An 11,185-nucleotide genomic window follows, 5' to 3' on the forward strand; every position below is an offset into this window, starting at 1 on the left:
ACTCCTAGGCCTTTCCTATCCCATCGTCGCCATAAGACCTATCTGTGTCGGTGCGACGTAAAGCACCTAGCAAAAAAAATCGTAACTAGGGAAATCTCATTCATCGACGATGTGCTAGTTGTTTCCGGATTAGTTCGTAATTCGGGCATTCCCTTTGATTGCTTCATAACTCCATCTAGTTCACTACCAGTCTTCACAGTTTGAATTAGCAGTGAGACGGATCATAGTGTTCTAATACGTTCAGTGTGTGCAGTTGTATATTGATATTCATTGAAGACATTAACGTTGTTACAATATGCCTAAAGTAGCTCAGTCAACCAGTTTAAAATAGAAAAGTTACGTATCAGAATTTAAAGAAGATGGTTTATCAACTGACAGTAAGATATTATTTTGTAATTTGTGTCATTGTGCAGTGACATCTACTCAAATGTTCCAAGTGCAACAGCACGTTTCAACCAATAAACACCAGGCTAACAAACAAGGAGATTCCAAGCAGAGACAGTTGTTTCTGACACAACCAGCAACTTCCAGTGCAACGTTCGAGTTCAACACCGATTTCTGCCGTGCTCTCATCTCTGCTGACATACCTCTCTTATAATCAGCGCTTCATGGAATTCCTCGAGAAATATACCAAACGATCCATCCCGGATGAGTCAACGTTCAGAAAAACGTACTGTTCAGCCATATACGATGAAATAGTTCGGAAGATAAGGCAAGAGATTAAAGACGGTCCAATTTCGGTTTCCATTGATGAAACAACAGACAAAGAAGGCAGGCTAATTGGCAACGTAATCATTGGCTTGTTAAGCGAAGATTATTGTAAACGGATTCTCTTACACTGTGATGTTCTAGAAAAGTGCGATAACAAAACTATAGCAAAACTGTTCAGTGAGGCTATGAGTAACCTCTGGCCACAGGGCGTTAAGTATAATAAAGTGTTACTTTTTTTTTTAGCGATTCTGCACCTTATATGATGAACGCCGGAGAAGCATTATGTGCTGTATATCCAAGGATGACTCATTTAACATGTGTAGCACATGCCTTTCATCGTGTGGCTGAAGTGGTAAAAGGCAGTTACCCCAAGGTAAATTTATTGATGTCCTCAGTGAAAACAGTTTTTCTCAAAGCCCACAGAAGAGTTCATCTTTTGAAAGAAATGTACACAGAGATTCCAGTGCCGCCTAAGCCGATTCTAACTAGGCGGGGTACGTGGCTGCAAGCGATTGAATATTATGTTGAATATATATAGGCTGTATTAAGAACGATATGCATACCATGGACTCGGAAGATGCAGCCTCAATTGAAGCCGCGAAAACAGTTGTTTGCGACATATATGTGAAAAATGACTTGTGTTACATTCAGCATAATTTTTTATGCATTAAAAAACACTGAAAAGGCTCCAAAACTCGCATCTCCCACTTTCTGAAAGTTGTGAAATTGTGAATAAAACTGTGGAACAACTAAATCCTGCAAATGAAGCAAACTGTGCTTTCAAATAACCCCGGGCAAAGGTTGCTGCAATACTGTGTGGAGATTTAACTGTAAAATTAACACTGGATTGAACGCCCGCAGATATTGTGAAGTTGAATTATGCCCCCATTACGTCTTCCGATGTTGAACGCAGTTTCAGTCAATATAAAACTGTCCTTACAGATAATAGATGGAGATTCACTTTGCAGCACTTAAAAGAACATTTTGTAATCCATTCTTTTGGTAACAGAGAATAAAATATTGTGTGTTCTTCAAATATATTAAAATGTGAAGTGCAACATTATGTTGCATGTAGATCTACTTTGTTTAGCTTCTTTGAACTTTGATAAAAATAGAAATGAATGTTATATGTGCAATTTTAAGTCCATATATAATTCCATATTTGAATAAAAATAACTAAATATATATGTACATATTTCAAAAAATATTAGTACATATAAATCCGTTCCCTGTATGATTACTATACCAAGCAAAGTATTCACCGGCATCTCGGAAGAGAGGGTGCGATCAGAGAGGAAGTTGCATGAAATCCAGTGTGGTTACAGAGCACGGAGGGTCTGTCAAGATCCAATTTTCAGTACGCACCAGGTGAATGTAAAATGTTAGGAAATGAATAGATAGCTGTGTATTGGTTTAATATATCCAGAGAAAGCATTTGACAGGGTACCGAGGGAAATGATGTTCACAATACTGCGGGGGGAATGACATTAAGGGTAGATTATTAAAATCAATCAAAGGCATTCGTGATGACAATTGGGCTCCAGTAAGAATTGATGGTAGAACGGGTTCTTGGTTCAGGATACTTACAGGGGTTAGACAAGGCTGTAATCTTTCTCATTTGCTCTTCGTAATTTACGAGGATCATCTGCTGAAAGGTATAAATTGGCAAGGAATGATTCAGGCGGGTGGAAATTTAGTATGCAGTCTGGCGTCTGCTGACGACTTCGTCTTAATGGCAGATTGTGCCGAAAGCCTGCAGTCTAATGTCCAGGAACTTGAAAATAGGTGCAGTGAGTATGGAATAACAATTAGCCTCTCCAAGACTAAATTGATGTCAGTAGGTAAGAAAGTCAACAGAAGTGAATGTCAGATTGGTGATACAAACATGGAACAGGTAGATAATTTTAAGTATTTTTGTTGGTTGTTCCCCCAGGATAGTAATATAGTAAGTGAGATTAAATCATGGTCTAGTAAAACCAATGTAGTGAGTTGGCAGTTGCGATCAACATTGTTCTGTAAGAAGGAAGTCATCTCCCGGACGAAACTGTATTTACATCGGTGTGTTTCCAGACCATCTTTGCTTTACGAGAACGAAAGCTGGGTGGGCTCAGGATATATTATTCATAAGTTTGAAGTAACAGACATGAAAGTAGCGAAAATTGTTGCTTTTAAAACAGGTGGGAACAATAGCAGGAGGGTAGGCCTACTCGGAACTAGCAGATAAAGTCTAAGTTAGGAATGAACTCGATGGATGAAGCTGCACGCGTAAACCGTCTTCGGTGGTTGGGACATGTGCGACGAATGGAGGAGGATAGGTTACCTAGAAAAATAGTAGTCTTTATTATGGTGGGTAAGAGGAGTAGAGGGAGACCAAGATGACAATGGTTTGATTCAGTTTCTAACGATTTAATGATAAGAGGTATAGAATTAAATGAGGCCACGGCACTGATTGCAAATAGAGGATTGTCGCGACGTGCCGTTTTTGTAAATTCACAGAGGCTTGCAGACTGAACGCTGAATGGCATAACGGACTATAATGATAATGCATGTATATATGTATAAAAAGCCGTACGATTTTATTTCCGTTAGTGTACGAAGAATTGGATCGTAAAGTTCAGGCAGTTGATTCCTCCTTCCATGGCTGTCCACATTCGTTTAGACTTACGGACCTGCTTTCGTATTCTCTTTCTTTCACCCGGAGAGGTTCCTTCTCACTTATATATCCTCTTTGAGCCAGACCTAGCGGGACACAAGGTTCTTAAACACTGCTAAAGGTTGGGCCCAACGCGAACCGAGCTGCTATTGGTTAACGAAATGACGTCACAGTAGGAGCAGAACAGCCGAGCCCGGAGCGCGCAAATCAGTAAGAATCTCATAATATCAGCTAATATTACAGTTTCTCAGAACTAATTGCAGACCAGACATAAAGATTACTGCAGTTATAAGATAGAAAACGAGTACACCATAGTAACTTTTAATGATTTCCATTACGAATAAGGCGTAAACGTGACGGCACTCTAACCAACGCTTGAAATTTAGTAACATTTCAAAGTTCCTCTACTTAGTTTGAGGAAGGTTACGCGCTTTCAAGTCTGTAAACATAAATATTTAGAGATATGAAATCTTTGTCATATTAAATCTTTACAGCAGAAATTCCGTGATGAACTACCGTATGTTAACATACGATATACTGACTCACTTCCGCAGGTATGGAGTTTAAAGCTTAACACATACTGTAACAGCAGCAGAAGTAAGTTTATATTCGAAACCATGCATAGATAGTCCTGGAAAACCTACAGCCTGTTTTCTAGTCTTTGACCGGGTCAGGGATGTAATGAATGAACCACATATAGGCTATTATTACAATGGGGTCGCCACTCCCAAAGTGATTTATTAATGACTGATCAATGCTATGAAATGATAATGGAAAGTGTTGCTGGAATGAAGGATGACAGGGAAAACCGGAGTACCCGGAGAAAAACCTGTCCCGCCTCCACTTTGACCAGCACAAATCTCACATGGAGTGACAGGGATTTGAACCACGGTATCCATTGGTGAGAAGCCGACGCGCTGCCGTCTGAGCCACGGAGGCTCCGCATAGATAGCACTTCATTAGAACACAGTCCTACCTGTGAGATTAGATGTCATGAAGTGGTTGCTTTTGAAGATGAAATCCACTGTCGTGCCTTTCGCCGGTGAGCTGCTATGGATTTTTCAGTTCTTGTCCGAATGTTCATTTGTCGTATGCGTATAAATATTCTCGTTCTAACTTACATTTTTAATAGATATTTCTGGTGGTACAGCGGGGAATTCACTGCTAATTATTTGACACACTTTGCGTATAATATTAGGTATGTGTCATAGTTCAGCACGTCCGTGAGTGTCCCTGAAAATTAACTCAAATTCCTTTATTTGGTTTACCATTCTAACGATGGAACGAGTAGACCTCCCCGAGATAACATTTGTATCCATCCCACAGGAGCTGTACCAGAAGAAATGGAAAGCATTTCCCCAGTGGGACTTCACATTGACCTGTCATATTTTCTTTCACGGTTGGCGATGTAGCCGGCGAGGAACCGAAATCCCTTTGCTGAACAATCAGGTGTCGCTGTAGATAGCGGTGAATCTAAAAATTTTTTATTTTTATTATTTTTTTGCTATTTGCTTTACGTCGCACCGACACAGATAGGTCTTATGGCGACGATGAGACAGGAAAGGCCTAGGAATGGGAAGGAAGCGTCCGTGGCCTTAATTAAGGTACAGTCCCAGCATTTGCCTGGTGTGAAAATGGGAAACCACGACAAACCGTCTTCAGGGCTGCCGACAGTGGGGTTCGAACCCACTATCTCCAAATCACTGGATACTGGCCGCACTTAAGCGACTGCACCTATCGAGCTCGGTCGGTGAATCATTAACGGCACAGTTTTCTATCGCAATGATTCTGTACAATGAACACATAAATTTCACTCCAGCTACTATTACACTGTTCACGCAACTAACGAAAAGAAAATATGTGTACCTCACTGCACGAAACACAGCAACTTAACGAGATCTCACAGAAACGAACAAAGACACACACACACTACGCATAATACAGTAGGCCACTGTATAAACCAACAGCAATATACGGAAAGAAATTACGTATAGTTATTACGTGGAAATCCTTTCTTTATAAGACAGACATACATAAACAATGAAATGAGATACACATGCGGTTGTATGCTACACAGTCACGGTGCTCCTGTGATGACGTCACGAGCAGGACGAGGGAAAACTAACATCTACTGCACAACCAATCTGGGCCACCCGTGAGCGGGATATTGCACTCAGTGCCGCCAGTGCCCTTTTCAGTAAGTGTCTCATACTACGAATGTGTTCAACTACAACTCTCCTCACAGTTGTGTATTTTAGTATATATGAGTGTTACAGTGTGATTTATTACAAGTATTGGAACTGTGTGATATAACAAGCCCATTCACATTTCAAGTAGCGGAAGAAGTGTCTCACACTCTGTAGTTGTCACAAGTAATACATCCTTTCCTAAATTCAGCCTGTTCTACTGACTGTTACAAATCAAATTTGTTCTTCAAGAGTTTGTCTTAAGTGATTAAACAACATTCAAATATCGGGTTTTGTTTCTAAGTGGCTGGCATGTTGTTGTATAAGGCCAATTCTACAGCTTATTCCGCTACGGAAGCTACGGATTTTCTTCATTGAGGAATTGTGATTTATGTCTTTTTACACTGCGTCCACAACCTCTAACATATTGTCGGTAATGTTCAAGTTCAATAATGTACATTTGCTAAATGCATAGATCTTAAGTGAGAATATTAGAAGTTAATATTAATTCTTCTCAGTTTCAGCATTCTACATATTTTTAATATTTAAAGTTATTAATTTTCTTAAATTTTATTTTTAATTAAGCATTAAAAATGAATAGGCATATAACTAGCTTGCTTTAGAAAACTCCCAGCCTTTGCGTTGCAAGTGCCTGCAAGTTGTGTGTAGTAGCAATCTATCATGTATCTAAATTTGGTGGAATGAGGATTTTTTTTCTGAAGAGCAACGCAGATGAAGAGATGCGGATGGTAGTTAGACAAAAAATTGCAATATTTAGTGTGTAATTTTAATTACCGGTATTGTTTTGCTGTGTTATTTACCTCTGTGTGCAATTTTATAGTGAGGCTGTGTATGTTGAGTTGTTCATTACTCTGTATGATGTGACATATGGAAGTAGGGTTCAAATTCTTGAGAGGTTTCCATTTAGGATATCTGTATCTTGTTTTATCAGTGTTGTTATGGAGATTCTTCTGTATCACATCAATACCCCGCAGCAGCTATTTCTGGTATGATTTAGGTTACAGTAGGCTGTCTCTCTGATTTATTGCTGTGTAAATGATTTTCAGGAGTGAGTGGTGGTGAGATTGCATGGGATCGAATACTAGTATCTGCAGCCCTGAAAAACGTTTCCGTGCTTTCCCCATTTTATCATTAATTAACCTTAATTAATGCCACTGCATACCTAATCTTAACCCTTTACCTTGGAGTTGTTAGTGCAACAATAAACTGCTGGCAGGAATGGAAGAACAATCTTCAGGAATACATTCTGGCTGTGGAAACTGTAAACGGTAGTCAGAACAAGTAAACACGGCACATTTCAGTATTGTCCCCTATAGTAAAATATACAAAATACACTTGAGCATAGTTTCCTGTATAGCCTACATAGAAATCTGTTCCCTGGCAATGTGTAAGAATCGACAAAATTAGCCACAGGAACGAAGCTTGTATTACCTGTAGGAGAAATTGTAGTATTCATTGTTTGTGCAGTATGTTTACATTTACAGAAAAATATCACAAAGTGACTAATGAACACTGCAATTGGGTGAAATGAATTCTCTGGGGCACTACTCAAGGTATTCAACATATAAGGTAAAAAAAATTCTTGATTTTCCCGTATTGAATAGAGAAACACACAATATTAAACAGAAGGAAAGATCCACCTTTCAATACTCCGTTGTTAAGTTGTGATCACTTTGTTCATTGTTTTTAGACATTTATGACTTAATTCTTGCACTGCTTTGCCAATTGGCTGATGATGACACTTCAAATGTGTAGAAACCGGTCCCAAACGAACAAGTTGTAACCTCTATTTGGTTCAACTTAAAACGGAGTATTGAAAGGTGGACCTTCCTTGTGTTTAATATTGTGTGTATTCAACATAGACAATTTTTGTACCACTTGCAAAACAATAAAAACTGCTTAACATTTAAACCACTCGTTTGACATGGAACTCCCTACAAGGGGCTCTCTGTTAAACACCACTTGGTTGTGTCATTAGACATGGCATGCATAGAAAAATAAAGAAAAGGCACTTAAGTAAAGTTTGCTGGCATTGTTCGATGAAATGAGCTGATAGCAGTATTGTATAAACTTTTGTCTTCATTTCAACAGAATTTTCTTCATTTTCCATTTCCAGTCTTCTGGGTAGAAATGTGAATCAAGAACCTCCTCAGTTTTTCTCTCTCCACCACTCCTTTCTTTCCTCGAATATTTTTTTCTAATTTTACTCCACTCTTCTCTGTACTCTCCTTACCGTATCCATTCACCCCTTTCTGGGCATTCTCCGATGTCATTCTCCTATGACTTTCTCTGTAAATACTTACTGTGGAACTCTACCCTCTTCCATTCTCATCATGTGTCCATACCATTTCAGCTTATGTGTCTCTATCTTGCCTTTCAGTTCAGGGAATCCAATTCACTCCCTCATTTCTATGTTTCTGACTTTATCCCTTTATGCCCTCCCTATTATTTCTCTAAAGAATTTCATCTTGACCTCTTGCATTCTGCGTTCATCATGTATTTTTGTTGTCCATGGTGTGTAATACATTGGGTGCAAAATTTTCTTGCATTCCGTTGGATGTCCCAGTTACAGACTATACATCTCACACATTGGTAAAACTCATTGGCTTGTTCAAGTCTCTATCCAGTTTCTTAATTTATTTTTCCATCTTCTTCAATTATTCTCCCTGAATACTTGAAGCTTTCCACAACTTCTAATGGTCTTCCATTTACTTCAATATTCCCAATTCCTTCTCTATTACCTCTCGTCACCACTACTATCGTACTCTTTTCCACACTGATTTTCGTTCCATATTCCTCCATCTCCTGATTCCTTACATTATCTTGTTCTTGTCCTTCCATTTCATCTTCTCCACATATTACTGTCTTATCTGTAAAGAGTGAGGCCTTTGCCTCCTTGGTTCCCATTTTTGTTGTTGTATACTCTTATGGATTTCATCAATGATTGTAATTAAGATTGGAGGGGATAAAACACATCCATTTTGAAGTTCTGTTTCTACTTTGAACCAGTTTGTTTGTCCTATCTTAGTATTCATACTACTTACTCACTTTTCGTTCATGGCTTTTATAATATGTTCTTCACCTCTCCCTGCCTTCTTTTTTATCAATGCATCCGAGACCACTTGCCATGGTACACTGACATATGCCTTCTCAATATCGATAAATATCATCACTGAATCCAGCCTAAATTCCCATCTGTTCTCCGTCACGTTCTTTAGGTTGAACAGATTAAAAACTTTTAAAATTATGTTTACACTGAATATGGAGTATGACACCATATGTAAGTGAAACACAGATAATGACTGGTGCCAAGAAAAACAGAGTTTGAAGCCTTTTAAATGCCGTGTTATCAGAAGTTCTTGAAGATCATTTTGATAGAACATGTCTCAAATAAATAGATAGTGAATATGTTTAATGAGAGGAGAATGGTTTGAGAGAATTTGATCCTGAGAAGGAAAATTTTGATAGAACACATCTCAAAGAACTGTGAACTTGTTCAGTTAGTTTTGAAGACGATTGCAAAGGATAAAAATGGTAGGAAGATTCCAGTATATGGACCCCGGTGATCAGAGTGATATGCAAACCGTACAGTCACTGAATTTTCAAGAAAGGTCATCTTGTTGCGGTTTCAGTTGCATATAAAACTGTATGTTAGATAGCTATTAATACGATATAAGGTGTCATGTAATACTTTTTTTTGCTATTGGCTTTACATTGCACCGACACAGATATGTCTTATGGCGACGATGGCACAGAAAAGGGTTGGGAGTGGGAAGGAAGCGGCCGTGGCCTTAATAAAGGTACAGCCCCAGCATTTGCCTGGTGTGAAAATGGGAACCCACGGAAAACCATCTTCAGGACTGCCGACAGTGGGGTTCGAACCCATTATCTCCCGAATACTGGATACTGTCCGCACTTAAGCGACTGCAGCTATCAAGTTATAATCTATAAGCTTCATTTCTGTATTGATTGGTATCACACTATAAAGATAATTTAAAAGTCACCACCTTATCAATACAAGATTTATTTACTTCAAAATTGGTAAATTAGGTCAAGACCGGTTTCGACCCCTAAGGGATCATCTTCAGTTGACACGTATATAAAAAAGATATTTACAAAAACATCACATGTAAAATATTAATCTTTCAGTTAATTCAATGTTTGTGGGTACATCTTAGTTTTGAAAGTATGTGTGTGAGATTTATAGGCTCACTATGTGTAAATTATTGCGTATATAGGTCCTATACTTCTTTACATACAGTGTCAAAATTATTACATTCAATATAATTTATCTATTTGATGAAAACAATAGCAAATTGCTTTCTAAAATGGTAAAGTGTGTACATTTTTAGTTTAAAAGTACATGTTGTTTTTTACATGTTGTCATGTTACAATTTATATTACAAAGTATAAAATAAAATAATTCTTGCATTTGTGCACATTGATAATAGTGAGACTATTGTAGGGTCTTCAAAAATATACCGTTGTTTGAGGTATGTCACTGTATATCTGCTTTTTGAAATGTCAATAGCCTGATTACATTCTTATATATAAGTTATGAAATTTCACTTTTTATAGTTCGGTCTAATGGAAGTAACATAGAATAACCTTGTTAATGTAGATTCTTCATGACTAAAATGGTATATAGTACCTTATTAAAATAGATCTTTAATACTAAAATACAAGTATGTGGTACCTTCTGTGCTTGTTTTATATATTAAAATAGGGTTTACATTTATTCACATTAGTTCTATGGTTTGTTACCATTTGTAAATTTATGGTCTAATATGAAGGCCAGTTGGAAATATTTGAAGTTAGTCTGATGGGAATAGTTCAATCCCTTGTTTATATTGTTTATTTTTGCAGCTTGTTAGGTACAAGCATGGGATAATCTTGTTAAAATGAACTCTTCATAACTAAAATATTGGTATATGGTAGCTTATTAAAATAAATTTTTGCATTAAAAGTGCTAATTTGTAGTGCTATATGTGAACATTTTTCAAACGTAAGAAAGGGTTAACATAGGTTAACAACAGTTCTATGGGTTGTTACCGTTTGTGAGATTGTAATCTGATATAACTGGTCAGTTAGAGTGTATGAAATGTTTACATAAATAGGACCGGATACATATTTATACTATATTGCTTTGCCTCTTTTTACAAGTGAATTACGTAGTGTAGTATACTATTTGTTGCAATTTTGTAAGCTGCTGCTGTTGTTGGAGTTATCTTGAGATTCTGTATGTCATTAAGAAAACATTTTTCTTCTTTTCACGTGTCGTTACCAGTTAAATGGGTGACTATCGTGAAATGGAGTACGTTTGAAATGTCGTGCGTCTTGATAGAGTTGCACGTTTGTTGTGGCGTGGAGGCTTCTATGTGTTGTAAAATAATGTATGTTAAATGTTGAGACCCAGGCAGCCACGCAGAGTACACGGTCTCAACATTTAACATACATTATTTTATAACACATAGAAGCCTCCACGGCACAACAAACGTGCAACTCTATCAAGACGCACGACATTTCAAACGTACTCCATTTCACGAGTCACCCATTTAACTGGCAACGACACGCGAAAAGAAGAAAAATGTTTTCTTAATGACATACAGAATCT

This window comes from Anabrus simplex, chromosome X, assembly GCF_040414725.1.
Source record: "Anabrus simplex isolate iqAnaSimp1 chromosome X, ASM4041472v1, whole genome shotgun sequence".
Lineage (NCBI taxonomy): Eukaryota > Metazoa > Arthropoda > Insecta > Orthoptera > Tettigoniidae > Anabrus > Anabrus simplex.